The 15427-nt window shown below is 42.3% G+C and overlaps 1 protein-coding gene across 3 annotated transcripts in view; it reads right to left on the bottom strand.

Moving 5' to 3' along the window:
- The window catches only part of CDH20 (cadherin 20), a 112594-nt gene that overhangs the window by 55751 nt on the left and 41416 nt on the right, over nt 1-15427 (bottom strand). The window contains exon 2 of one of the 3 annotated variants that reach the window (XM_021388155.1): nt 8039-8215. The exons of the other annotated variants lie outside the window; for them this stretch is intronic. The gene's annotated coding sequence lies outside the window, so the exon portion shown is untranslated. The remainder of the gene's footprint in view (nt 1-8038; nt 8216-15427) is intronic. 3 annotated transcript variants of the gene reach the window in all.

Raw genomic sequence — 15427 nt, forward strand, 5'->3', positions numbered from 1 at the left:
ATTCCTGCCAACAAAATAAGAACTGGGGCTTTAGGATCAATTTCAGACATTATTTATATTCAGGAAACCTTCTTACTTAGGAGGAGTCAGTGAAGGGGATTTAATGTCTATAAAACGGGCTAGATTGTCGTTGGCTTTAATTAGTGCCATGCTGGAGAAATCTGAATATAGGATGAATGTGACCTTTCTTTTTATAAATAGGGAAATGCATTCATAGCAAGTAAATTTTCTGCAGAAAAATAAAGATCTGAAAGTAAATGCATGCTAGGGTGAAGTTGATGATGGCCTTTGAAGTCAATCTACAGTGAAGAATGGGCAGCGCTCCCTGATGAATGGGCATCCATTTGCCTGCCCAGGACAGACCTCTCACCAAAGCCTCAGGAGTAGGGGGCTGACTTTGCTTGTCATGACACTCAATCTGCCTGGCCTGCTGCTCCAAATGGGAACAAAACCAATGACTTCAAAAAGCTCAAGATCTCTTGCTAATTGGCCATGAGGCTGGGAGCAAACCAAGCTTTCTAGAGCCAGCCACATTTACCTTGCAGAAGTGAAGTCTGGTAGTCCTTTATCCCCTTACTGTGGCTGTCAAAGGCTTCAAATGTAGTGAGGTCTCCATTACAGCATGCTGGATGCTAATTGGCTGCAGCCTGACCTTCATGGCCTCAGTGGGGCCCAAGGACCATCACATCACTACTCTGTCAACTGTTCTGCAACTGCTTAATACATCAATCCTTTGGAATGGCTTCCATTGCAAATGGATCCAAAATAGCTTTTCCCTACAACCTAACACTCTCTCCTGTCTGTTGAAGACCTCCTGTCTTGCTGTTCACTGTGCTAGGGCAGAAGTGGCACCTTGGTGGTCTCCTGTCTGCTGACCTCGTGCTCAGAGCACAGAGTTCTCTGAAGGCCACTGTGGCCACTCATATTTCCTCTTCATACATTCTTAACAATTTTTTTTCCTGATTCAGCAAACCTAAATGCCCAAATAGAAACAGGACCCTTCCTAGATGTATCCTGTGGCAGCTTTCAAGCACTCATGTCACTCCGTATTATGATTCCTAGGGCTTTTTACAGCTAGGCAAGGGCTGGAAAACATCACGAGTGGGAAATCCCTACGGAACACCCACTCGTCACAGATATTTCTTGCTAATTCTGCAGATGGTATGTTCTTTCTTCTGAATAGGACACCGAAATGAGCTCTTGCTGATGTGAGGCTTTAAAAGATGCAGTAGTCCTTTCAACAAGGGCAGCAGTGAAGTCTTCTGTGTCCTTTCCAAATTTTTATCCAGTTAATTACATGTGTAAGACACACTGCTAAGCTCATTCACTAGATGCTTGCTTCCTGCTAATACTTTCTGCCTAGCTAAATTCTCTGTTGTTTCCTCTGCGTGTAGCAGTCATCTTCAGTTCTTGGACCATTTGAGAGCATACAGACTCTTTAACTGCAGCTCTGTCTTATTCCAGATGTGACTTGGGGAAAAATCAATGATTCTAGCCTATATAAAATCCATAAAGATGAAAGGTGTTATAAGTGCACGTTAATTATTCACCACTAATGTTACATATACTAATGTTTTTCTCAAATGATAATGCACCCATCTGAGCTGTAAACATGTCGTTAAAGAGCTGTAGTTTTTATCATTCAAATTTGGCCAAGACCTTTGCCAAAGAAGTAGAATCAAGGTTTTGTGAATATAAAATTAGGGATGAATTTAGAGAAGGAAGGAAAAAAGGCGCTGCTGATAGCTTCTAGTGCATCATGAAGCCTTGCATCAGATAGAGCATGATTCAGAGCCACCACTACAGCACACATATGCTGTACATGCACAGCAAGGATGCTGTAATCTCTGCTGAGCACAGAACTGCTTAGCACTGTCTGCAAAATAGCCCTGTAGGTTGTCCAGCCTATTAACTACTGACGTCAATAAAAATAGCAACTGGAGATTCCTGTAGCTAAATATATTTTTGCCCTGTAAAGATGTTCTGGGTCTAAACACAAAGATCTCTGCACAACCGTGTGAAACAACCAAATCTCAGCAGTAATGCTTAATGGCTCTGCTCAATGTAAAGTGTGCACTTAGGAGTGATCATGGTACAATTATAGAAAAATGCATTAACAAATAAAGCTTTACAGGAAAAAAAGCACTCAAAATCAGATAGTTAGCTGGAAATGAAGTTGTGAATCTCAGGTAAATTCAATGCAAACTGCAGTCACTCTAAATAGGAACAGCAATACAGAAGCCTTGGTATTACATTGTTATGAATGAGATGGTGAGGGGTCTCCCGTTGTTTCACTTTTTCTAAACTCTGCCAACAGATGCTATTAAAAGGAAATAAGATTAAGTTGTAAAACAGAATCTTTTGTGGTGGTAACTACAACAGACTAAATGATGTCTCCAGTTCTGAACAGGAGGCAGCAAGGAGCTTTCCACTCAGTAAAAAAATATCTGCGCTGGAATTTTCTTTCCTTGCAAGACTGAGAAAGAACAAGGATGAAGCGAGACCACGGGCTATAGGCTGTGAGCGCTGAGGTGAGCTATGGTGATAGATGTGATCCTATCACCAGATGAAACGTGTCTGTGAATGTGCATGTTTGTGTACCTAGATGCACACACACATACATTTTTAGTTAGCTTAACATCAGGTAAAACATTATATTTTATTACTTTTTAACCACTGCCCATAAAGGAGAGCTTAGAGGGAAACTGTGACTGCCTGCTGCTAGGAGGAAGAAGGAGGAGTCAGCGTTGGGACATTTAGGACAAGTTCTGTCCTGCAGTGCGAATTGGCAAATGCAGCTCCCAATCCCAGTGTGCATCCGGGGTACAAATCCCATGCTGTGATCTCTCATCCAACTCAGAGCTGCCAAGTACTAGTTTCTAGCACATGGGAAACAGTAGTTTGCAAAACACCCTTGGTTTGAAAGGCAGAGCAGGAAGCTGCTGCAGGTGAGCTGGGAGACCCTACCCAGGTGACCCTGTATAAACCAGCTTTGCTGGTGTTTTCTTTTTGTCTGGACTGGAAATCACAATGAACACTGCAAGCAGCAGATAAGCATAGTAAGTTCAAAACTGTTTCATGTTTTGGATGTGGCACTGCATTAACATGATGAAAATCAGAGGAACTCATGCTCAATTATTTAGATTTGTCTCATCTGTCCAGACTGAAGAATTATATGGGGTCACAGAGCAGTTATCTCAGTCTTTTATGTCAACAGATGACAAGATTTCTGTTACATGGGAAAACTGGAGATATGTACATCTTCTGGGGTTTGATCACTACACAGCCTGGCTGCACGCCTCAGCAGCACATGAAATATGCAGCCCATGTCAGCTTCTCAACAGGCACATCCCTGGCAGTTCGTGTGAGCTCCGGTCTCAGCAGGAGATAAGATGCTATGCATCATTAAATCAGCACCAATCAACCACCTATTACTGGTGCAGGAGAAGGGCTCATTCAACAAGTGTTCCCAGTGAGGAATAATCACTAATAATGAACACTGCATGAACTTCTCCATTATCTGTTGAAACATAGGCTAGAAGACTACAAAAACATCTTCAGTGGTACTGAAGCTTGTGCACAAGCGCTAGAATAACACCCCAAAAGCTGTTTTAAATTAGATATTTGGAATAATATTATGCACTTGTTTAAGGCTCCTCAGCTCTGACAGCTTCCAGACAAAGCAGACAGTGTAGCTGCAAAAAAGTTACCAAGCACCTTAGTAGGGTATGCAGTCTCCACTTAACGTGACTGGAAAACATCAATTTCCTATTATAACAGATATAATTTGGGACTCATTTTCAGTTGAAATAAATACTTTTTACCAGGCTTCCCATAAGAAATGAAATCAAGCTTCTTTTTTTTTTCTTTACTTTTTGATATTGTCTGGAGATTAGGATAAACAGAGTGAGAGAAAAATGAAAGGTTAAACAATACCAAGTTTTTCACGCTATGTTGGAAGCACTAGGTACAGACTGCTCTCTACCCTGCGTAGACACAATACTGCTGGTCTGAACAGCTGCCCTTGTCTTTGACCAAGGAGGTGCTGTGCTAATCTCTGCTCTCTGGGAACAGTTCTGCCTCACTATCATCTCACTTAGGCAGCATGCTGCATCTTGTCCTTCGGTATCACCAAACTTCCCTTCAATTTTCACTCCCATAAAGATTTTTTTTTTTTTAAATCATGGAATAGAATCACAGAATGGTTTGGGTTGGAAAGGACCTTGCAGCCCATCCAGCCCCAACCCCCTGCCATGAGCAGGGCTGCCCCAGGCCCCATCCAACCTGGCCTTGAGCACCTCCAGGGATGGGGCACCCACAGCTTCTCTGGGCAGCCTGTGCCAGTGCCTCACCGCCCTCTGAGTGAAAAACTCTCCCCTAAGATCTAACCTGAATTTCTTCTCTTTTAGCTTAAACCCCTTCTCCTATCACTATTAGGCCATGTTCTTGCACCTTCCACTAGACTCCTAAGTATTTAGCGCCCTTCCAATGCAGATAAACATTGCCTTCTTTTGCCTTTTGTGTCTCAGGGTTCACTTGGCTTACAGTGCAGTGGGGACACTGACATTTGACTGTAGGGATGGCATGCAATATTCACTGGCACCCATTATGCGCTTATGTAACCTCCTGAGGCTCTGCAGATGTTCAGAGGGCTCAGAGATGACCAGGGCTTCTTTTGCTAGCAAGAGGGCAGCCTCTGATAGAAAACATCTGTGTAGACTCATTTTTTTGTAGCTTTGCAGCTTACAAATACAGCTGCAAATCAAATCATGTTGCTGGGAGTAATATCATTTATACCATCAACCTTAAGAATAAAGGATTTTAGCTGGATTAGCTAGATTTCCCAAAGAAAAGGGTGTACAGTAGTTTCTTACTGCCTGCCAGTCCTCATCTTATACAACTGGCATCTATCTAGCCAATTTCAACTCTGTTTGACAGAGAAAATGTTATAGCAGATAAGGAAGAGGATTATATGCAATATACCCAAAGGACTTCCCCCCCCTCCCCTCCCCTCCCCCAACAGAAACTTTGTGTATTAATGTCTCTACAAGTATATCTGCTTCTTTAATGTGCCACATACATGTTGCTTGAGCAGTTGTGTAATAAATGTCATCTTTGTAATGTGTATTTACAGTTTAAAATATGCCCTGAGATCTTAATTTGGAATGAGAATGATAGTGTGCAATTAAAATCTGAAATGAAATATAGCAGGAACACTGTAGGTTGTAACTGCAGTTATTACCAGGAAAAGATGACATGCCTGAGATACAGTCTGCCTATCACTGTGCGAGTGCAAGTTCTGCAGGGAAAGAACTGCTATTTGTTATGAGGTCGCACACTGCCAATCACAGTGGTCACCTTGATCCTCTCTGCTAAGATAAGGTACAATAAAATAAAGTCAAGCAGCATCATTGGTGATCTAGTGCTTGATATAGTGGGGGGCAACTCTGCCCATGGCAGGGGTTTGGACCTAGATGGTCTTTGAGGTCCCTTCCAACCCAAGCCATTCTATGATTCCATGATGACCATGCATGACAGCAGAATATTTGCTTACTTTTAGAAAATGGCACCAACACTGCATCTTCAGGAAGCCCTGTGTGGTATAAGTTAGTGACCTTTTAATAGTGACAGTTATAAGAAGTGGTTTGAGTAATTACCAACAAAAATATCCTTTTATATCTTTACAGACATCCTGCAATGAGATGCTCTTTTGTGGCATTTTCATTTCCATTCTAAACCACACTAATGATTCCCTGAGTTGGAGAATCTGACAGAAAGAAAAGAAAAGAAACAAAACAATAATTTGCTGCTTCCAATGTTATCACTTGGAGGCAATGCTGAGCAAACTCTGTGGCTGTGGTGGGTGAGATCCTTCCAATGGAGCAGGGAATGTGGGGATCTCTACCTCGCATTGGACCATCTCACTGCCCTGCAGCCATTCCCAGGCAGATGGTGAGGAAAGACCATCTGAAACAGATGCAAGCAGCAGTAAATAAGCTGCAAACAAACCTACCAAGGGAAATCCTCATTTGGTGTTGCTGGCTTTATCATCTGCATCTAAAGTTTGTGATACATTGCTTCTGTTTAATTCAACATATACCATCCTGCAACAGAAACCAAAATGGGGAGGAAAGAAGAGGTGAAAATTGGAAAAAAAGAACATTTGCAACACACAAAGCAGAGACCTTAAGGCTGTAATGCAGATTAAAACAGTAGGGTTGTTTTTGTTTGTTTTTAGCTTTTTTTTTTTTTTTTTAATCACAGATGTTCAAGGCAGTGTCTACAGAGTAAGAAATATCTTGCTTACACAGGAGGGGAATAGAAGCTTAATTGTATCTTAGTGCTCTCGCAGGAAATCATGGAGGTGCTGGACCCACTTGTATTAATCTTATCAAACTCTTCTGCATTATTATCATCCCTCAGGAAAGTTAAGCCCACATAGACCTAAACCCTCTCCATTCAAAAGAGAGATCCCAAATCAGCATTTCTTTTCTGTTCTGCATTTTCAGCATGACAGACAGAATAAAATACATGTTTAAGAGAATAGAAGCAGGCTCCACAATGCCCACACAGACCTATACAGGATATGAAATGGCATTTAGAAGCATTTTCTGCTATGTGTCTCTTTTAGCCTGGTGGTGAAACTTAAAATAGTGGTGATGATAACTGATAACAAATACCAATATTAACCTTTTCAGGGAAAAGTAACCTGAGATCATTATGAGGCTGAAACTCAGTTTTATGAAATTCAGAGGTAGCATCCTCAGAAGTCTGAAGGACTCTCCATCAACCTTAACTTTCTCTGCAGTTTGTGAAAGGAGATGGTAATAAAGGCAGGGTGTAACACTATAATGTGATGGAAAGCACAGCAAAAAAAGCAGGGTGGCAATGTCTTTCACTACAGCAAGTGAGGACAAGCCCAAATGCACCAACAGTGAACACAGAAACAAAGGAGAGAAAGAGCAGCCTACATGTAGAAGACCTCAAGCAGACAGGGATACCCAATAAGACACCCTTGCCCCCACTCCCAACCCATAAATGAGGTCTAGGAAAGGGTGGATCCTGGCTCCACCCCCTTCTGGTTACTCAGATGCATTGCTTGCACCTAAGCTTCCCCTGGGCTGGCCCTGCCTTCCCACCAGCTGCGCAATCACTGCTTCTGGCCATGACTTAGCATTTCCACTACAGGGGTCAGTCTCTTCTCTCATGTAACAGCAATAGGATGAGAGGTCCTGGCATCAAGTTGTGCTGGGGAGGCTCAGGTTGGATTTTAGGAAAAGCCTCTTCTCAGAAAGAGTGGAGAGGCACTGGAATAGGCTGCCCAGGGAGGTGGTAGAGTCACCATCCCTGGAGGTGTTCAAGAAATGTGTAGATGTGGTACTGAGGGACGTGGACAGCGGGTGTGGTGGGGATGGGTTGGTGGTTGGCCTAGATGATCTTAGAGGTCATTTCTAATCTTAATGATTCTATGACTCACGGCTATTTATATCAGACAAATTCTCTTGAGTGCTGTTGCAGCTGGGGATAGTTCCACAGCATTGAAGGTGCTTCCATAAAGAGATGAAGGGCATCTCAAATACTAAACTTAAGTAGCAATCAATCAATCATAACTTTCTTGAGAGTTGAAATACTGTGTTAAAAAACACCACAAATGAGAACAGTATTTCAACATCAGCTTTCCTAGTATTTCAATTGGGCCAATCTTGTGCCATGCAAACAGGTAGGTTAGAAGGAGTCAAGATGGGATTTTTCCATGGTAGAAGAAGATGCCACAGAGAACATGAGAAACACTGACCCTAGAACCTTATAAGGAAATGAGCCCCATGAGGCTCTTTCCTGTTGATTTTTCAGTCAATATCTTCAAAAATTCACTTGATATGATACCTTCAGTCCTTAATTAAGATGTTGGCAGGTATAGTTTGTTTGAAATCATGCCAGGGGATTTATTCTAATCTCCTGCTTTTCTGCTATGCTCATCTGGAAGAGCAGAGAAAATGTTTCACCGCTTCTTGTGAAGGGGACTCTATCTGATACTCACCTAATTGTGTTGGAAATCCTTGTGAGTCTCGGCAGAAGCGAAACATTGCTCAGACATGTCACCTCTTGGATAATCAGTGTTTGCTGCCTGCAGTGCACTGATGCCTTGGCTCGCAGCAAGTGGTACAGGAAGTCCGTGCTGCAGGAGCTGGAGCTGAGGGAGATCACTTTGGAAGGTCTGAGTAAGGAGAGTAGAACTGGTCTATAAGTCACAGATCATATTCATCAGAAAGTCAGAAGTGGAAAAATAGCGTCAGTCTAGACCATTCCCAACACAGCTACTCAGCCAGGACCAAATTTGCCATTGATGCATATTAAGAAAGCACTTCATGAATAGCTCACAGAATAAGGTTGCCCTCAGCATGAATGCATCTATTGCAAACTGGCCACAAGCAGGGCAAAGTGCCACTTGAACAATATCCAGTGAATATGCTATTCAAGTGATTTGTATGGTTGTTGTTTTAAAAAATCAACAAAACCTCCCCCTCTTTCCACTATTCAGCATGCTCTGTTCATCAGAAGAGGTACAGCATATCCCTACCCTTGCATACGCCTGGCAGCCCAGCCCACAGAGATGGCACATTTGGAGCACAGCATATCTGAGGCTACACATCCACTATAGGACCTGTGCTATAGGTACAGAGAACTGGCAGGAGAAGTTCAGGTTGGATATCAGGAAAAGGTTCTTCATGAGAGGGTAGTAGGCATGGAACGGCTGACCAGGGCAGTGGGCATGGCCCCAAGTGCCGGAGTTCAGGGTGTGTTTAGACAGTGCTCTCATAGGGTTTGGATTTTGGGTGGTGCCGTGTGGAGCCAGGAGTTGGACTCGATGACCCTTGTGGGTCCCTTCCAACTCAGGATATTCTACGATTCTACAAGATGCCCTTCTTCCTCACCTAGCTGTCCACCTCTGCTTCTCCCCTTGCACCCTCCTGCCCATTGCCCGCCATGAGCAAAGTCATTCAGGTTTTTTCTTTCACATTTTGACTGCTGCAGCACTTTCCAGCCCTCGTATTTTTTGCTTTGGCTCAATGTGCCATTTGCTCATGGCCTGGTTTATCTGTGCAAGCTAAAAGGAAGGCACTTGTGATGCATTTAGCCAGGGATATGCAGGAAGAGTACAGCACAGCCTGGCATTGTGCATGGAGTGGATCTGCTGCCTTGCCACCCCTAACAGTCTCCAGACTGAAAGATCTGACTTTATCAGATGCTGTGAACACGGCTGGCTTTAATTAAGTCCAACAAAGATATACTGGGGCTCAGCAGGTTTGCATTTTAGATGCTAAGGTATGAAGGTAGTAGCATGATTCCATTCCATGCATTAAAATGAGGATTCAGCATGAACCGCGCAATTAAGGACAAAAAGGAGAAAAAAAATGCAATTGAATTGAACCTGACAGCATGCAAGGAATCAATAGCTTTATTTGCTGCTTAATGGTGATGATACAGTTTTCATTTCATTATATGTGAGTCACAACCAGCTTTGTGCTGGCTTAATTGTATTCCTCAGCAAGTAAACTGAGGCATGCAATTTGCACCTGTTAAAGAAAGCTTATTTAAGACTATCATAAATTGGTCCTGAGCAATGAAATCAATTTGCTTCCAATCTAGCATACTAGATCATTTAAGCATGATATCCTTTTTATTTTTTATTTTTAATAAGAACAACCTAATAAAGGTTTCTTTCTACTGATGAAACAGAAAAACCAAAGGGGCTGTAGCAATGCATCTTGTGATCTGAGCCCCACAATGACCTGCTTCAGTTTTCACATGTTCAGGATTACACAGTAAACCTCAGCTTCCTCTGTCTCTGTGAAGTGACTCCAGCTTTTGGCAGTGGTTGAACACACTGTATTTATTGCCTTTCCTTTTCATGGCCTCTCAACCAAAAATATCACATAAAAGAAGCAGAAGGAGGAACAGAAGTGGGTGAGAAAAGAACTTAAAGGAGGCAGCTGAGGAAGGAATGATGGTCACAAGACTGAGGTCATTGTAGGTGTTTTTTAAGCAAGTTGTAATGAGGAACACTCTCCTCATTCATATTTCCTGGACTCTTACAGAGTGGTTCAGCTTTGAAGAGGTTTCACTATGATGTATCTGTAAAGGCGCAGAGCAGCAAATGAGTTTCAGTAGACTATGGATGAAAGGATGCACTGGCAAAATGAGAAAGAGGTCTGGAATTGCCACCCATGACCAACTCCTTTGACTTTACTTGTCCTCTTCTTGTGGCCCACTTTGCCCAATTCCTCTCTCTCCTTCCTGCCTGCCTCTTTGTTTTTAGCAGCCTACTCTCCTCCAGCATCCTGGTGAGGGCTGTGTATGTCATCGTCTGTATGTGGGAGTCGCATGGAGCCCTCCAGGAGCCTGGGGAGCTCAGGGAAACTGGGTAACTCCAGGTGCCTGCAGAGCTCCAGGAGCCTAGGGCCCAGCTCAGTGCCTGGAGCAGTCAGAAATACCCAGATACAGCCAAATGTAGCCCAGGCTGTCCTGAGCCCATAAGTGAAGGTGAAACAGAGAGATGCTGAGGAAAATTCTGGTTCTCATCCTGCCTCTAGAACAAGGATGCAAATGCTATTTCTGCTTGTTCCTCAGATTTAGCCTGAGTGGCAGCTTTCTCAGATTTAAATTTGGTTTGGTTTTGCCTCAGTGCTCTCTTTTTCCTCTTTCTTCATCCTGCAGCACCTGTGCCACTGCTGGATGTTCACCAGTTCATGTTTCATGGAAGCAAAGGGACCCATAATTATTACTGCCATTTCCAAATTACTTTTGCTTCATTGATCTGTCCTTAACTCCGATCTCAATTACCAGGGATTGCACGTTTTAATATCACTCTGAATTGCTAAAGTGGGGAGCTTTAAATAGCTCAACTGTCACATCACAGCTGAGGCCTAATATTGTTTTCCTCTAATCAAGAAACGTTAGCTGTGGAGAGGTGTTGAGGTGGGCCTGACAATAGGGTCTCTACATGGGAAAGGCAGATTGTCATGGCTTTGTGTAGAACCTGAAGATTTCCTTGGGGACCTAATGAATTAAACATTAACCCTATGTATATGATAGTAGATATAATTCTATGATTAAATTCAGAAAAAGAAAAAAAAAGCATCCACATATGAAGACCTCCAAGACCTTTATGTCTCACAGCATAATTGGGAGTTAAAATGCGCCGTTATTCTAAGAGGTTCTTCTACAGCAAAAATCACATTATGGATGTCTATTATTTCGCATTGATTTTCTGCATAAAATACATTTGGCTTGAGAGTAAAGTGCCTACTTGTTTCCTGACTGCAGACCTTGCAAACTGTACACAGATCTTTCTGGGCAGTGTCTTTTTCACAGCTACCAAGCACGAATGGCTAACTGGCCAATCTGTGCCACAGCTCAACCTTATGCAGTTCTATTGGCCATACTGCTATAGGGCAGGTTGCGACTAATTATCTGTCTGAAAACATTTCTGAGGATTATAGAAAATTCAGTGTCTGCCTAGCTGCATTGAGTCTTCAGGGCACAGTGAATAAAAATCAGCAAAGGTTCTCAAGAATTTCATTAGACCCCCTGAGCAAGAAGGTGTTCTTTTTAAGAAGTAACTTTTCAGAATAAAGTTATGTTCAAATAGAGGAAAAATCCTCACCTTCCCCCTCCTCTTTGGGCTACTGAACACCTTTCTAGATGTTTTGCAGTGTAAGAGGAATTCCTGACAGAGGACCATCAGCTTCTTGGAATAGTAACTCGGGATCTCCACTTCAAGCATTCATGAGCCCTTTTCTCATACAACAAAGCTGATGCCAACTGTGTAATGCAAGGCAAAGAAGGACTATAAGGGAACTGCAGATTAGGATGTGTTGCCTGCTCCTTCCCTCGATAGTTCCTGAGAGTAAATCAAGAGAAGTCCTTTTTGAGCAGCTGACTTCCATTTCCCTCCTTTCCCACAGATTAAGAGGATCACATACAGCCGCAATGTAAGAAGAAAACATGGTCATGGAGACCTTTTGAAAATAACACGTTTTCTCTTCAAGTTGCTCATAGCTAACATTTTCCACTTCCCTTACATGAAGTCAGAATGAATGTTTTGGGTTTTGCTCTGGTGTCAGAGTTGGGAAATTTAATTTCAATTGACTACCAGATTGTCTACTAGGCTCCAGGCAGACTTTGTGGCCTCCCTTGCCTCTGGCTCCAGGGGGAAACACGGGTAAGGGCACTGCCCAAACTCCCAAGGAGACTGTGAAGACAAACACATGCAGAACTTGTCAACAGCTTGGTACTGTGCAGGCAGAATAGACAGAGACCACACACCACCGTGCTATTTACCCGAAGTTGCTATTTCAGGAGAAGTATCTGACTCTTAACAGCTGGGATGTCTGGCTTATGTGGGCCTGCATAGCCCAGATAATCACATTTTCTCTAAGTGGAGGCCTAATGCCTAACTGCATCATTTATTCAGGCTGGCTTGGGGGGGAATTTCTATTTTACAAGTTGTATTGATGTAAGAAAAAAAGGAAGTAAAGGATTGTTTTGTTTTTCTCCTTTTGATCTGGAAAGAAAGAAGGAACTGCAGAATTAGAAAGAACCTTTATGTTCAAAACAAGAGGCTAGAATCACTTTGCATAAACACTAAAACTTCCCAGTGCCTAAAGATCCACCACATAAAATCAGGTTGCAAGGTCCTGATTGTGATCAGATAGCTGCAGTGTGTTAACAGCCTTTGTCTGCCTGTACATGAGGAGTACAGAGAGAGAAATGTTTTCATAGAAAATAAAGCAAGCAGCACTTTTGCAATTGCTTTATTAGGATATTATGAGTTACCAAACGAGTGAGGTAAACAATTGTTTTCTATTAAAAGTAGCAGATCAATGCTACTAGATCAGCAGGAACTAAAAGCAGAAAAAGAGAAGAGCGTATCTGCTTACCTGCACCCTCTCTGCCCCGTTTTTGCTATCCAATTTAAAATTTCCCCAAATTTAAAACCTAAATAGAAATGTAGCCATCCGTCTATGCTGAGGAAGGGCACACATCTGCGCTATGTAAGAGCAGAAGAATGAATGCACGACTCAGCAGATCAGCTCCTCATTGGCTCTCCAGTTTTCTGTGAAGAATAAGATAATGGAACCCCAGAGAGGTTGGCTTTCTGTCTTCTCCTGGCCAGGGAACAGATTCCTGGTTCTATCTGCTTTGATCATGCTCATGGAGGAAGGTGGGAGTCAGGAGCTCCTGCTTTTCTCCCACGCTGGAGCTGGAACATGAGCAGAGCTGACCAAAAAGCAGAGACGTGGAGGTGAGACTTGTGGCTGGGAGCTTCGAAGGTTTCCATAGAGCTAATTGCCAAACTGGTTCACACCAAAAGTCAGTGATTACATGGGTATCTTTCAGCTTGCTTCTTCACTGAGGTTGGAGAACTTTAAATCTCACAAGCTATATGAACCTCTGCCTTTTTGCCAGCATGTCAGTATAAAAGCTTCCATTAAGAGAGGAAAAAAAGGGTTACTTATGTGAACAGTCAATACAACTGTACAACTGTAGGTGTGGTTAAACCAAAACCAGTGTATTTACCTAGGGAAAACTCATGCTCTTTGCAAATTACATAATCAGGTTATTAGGAGAGCAGAGATGCAACCCAGCCATCCCTTTACCAATATTTGAAAAACATTAGAAAGAAGATTCAAATTTGGAAATTAGAAAACAAATGTTGTAACTTATGAAAACTTGAGTTCAAGACATTAACTGATTGTCGGAAGATCATTCTCTTGATAGTCCTACTACATTTTGAGCACCTATCATGACATTAAAATATCTGAGAATTTCCATGTATGTTCCAAACATCATTGTTATATTAGTGACAAAACTTTATCTCGTATGTGGTCAAAACAGTCATTTAATGATTCCATACATTTCTGTATCCTTCCTGGAAGATAAATAATCATCATCCCCTGAGCGAAGTAAACTAGTCAGCTCACATATTTCCTTAAGACTACTGTTGACTTCTGTGGAAATTGCAAAAGTGAAGATATTCTGGTTTCTGTTTAGTAAATCCACACACAACCAAATTTTTCAAAACTGTGAAATGTTGTCACGAAATTCTATATGACTAAGACTTCGCTACTGGAGGCCAGGAGTAAATGATTTCCTATTGCAATAAATAAGGAAAGCTAAATTACACTTAGCAAAAGAATGAATGAGAGCTCTTTAAGCGATCCATTATCCTCTTTATATTATCTGTTCATGTGATATATTACAAAACTCAGACACACAAAATGAGTAACCCATTTCTTGTTTTACAGTGGATGCAACATGGGAGGAACAAGGTAAGGTATATGCCTTCTTTGGGTTAATTGGCTACACTTGTCCTGAGGGGAAATAATTCATAATGTGCAGTTCAAGGGAAAAAGCTCAGAGGTGGTAACGGACCATGAACTGAACAAGACTCCAAAATGTCCTGCTGGTACAAAAAGAACATCCTACATCCTGGGATGTAGGAACAAGGAAACAGCAAGACATCTGGAACGGTCCTTCTCATTACACTTGGCACTGACGAGGCTTCGTGTGGGGCTGTGTCCAGATTTGAGCTCTACAGTTCAGTGTGAACGTGGCTCAAGTGGAGACATGGCAGAGGCAGGCACTGAGGCAGATGAGATGTCTGGAAAATCTGGCTTCAGAGCAAAGTGCTCTAACAAATTGCAACTAATAAGCCTGAAGAAGAAAGAACTAAGGAAGCAGCATTATAAAGTAATCAAGTATGTAAGATGGTATCATGAAGAAGAAAGGCACAATCTGCTCCTCTGTGCCTGTGGTGGACAGCCTACGCAGGAGTCAGGTCAGGGAGGGGTGGATCGTGGATGAGGGACACTGTGTGAAGATGGCCCTTGTCAAGCATGGTGGCAGGCCACAGGGGGAGGTTCTTGTATCTCCACTCGAGGACATCTTAAAAAACAGGCATAAGCTGGAGGTATAATTGATCCTGTGTTCATGAAGGCATAGCCTCTTGACCTTGCAGCCTTGCTTTCTTTGTATATTACAGAAGTACAACTGCTGGTAAGTCAGCACAGAGCACTGACACCACTCACTCAGGCTCCTGCCTTCACCAGTGGCTGGTCACAGAGATTTCAGAGGACATGCAAAGAAGTTGTACAATTGCATGATGAAATCACATTAGTGTTTGGCTCCCCCTTGGAAAAATATAGCTTTATGATACAATATGTTTTTTAGATGATCCACATTATCAATAAATATTTCTGCTATTCTGATATTCAGTAGATATCAATTGATATATATGTATGTTGATACATATATATTTCCATACTCTTAACTTTTTTTTTTTTTTACTAGATTCAGCATCAGTGATACCTAGTGACAATGAAGTTCATATTTAAATGTGCTCTTGGGTAAAAAAAGATACCCC

The sequence above is a fragment of the Numida meleagris genome, chromosome 2, assembly GCF_002078875.1.
Source record: "Numida meleagris isolate 19003 breed g44 Domestic line chromosome 2, NumMel1.0, whole genome shotgun sequence".
Lineage (NCBI taxonomy): Eukaryota > Metazoa > Chordata > Aves > Galliformes > Numididae > Numida > Numida meleagris.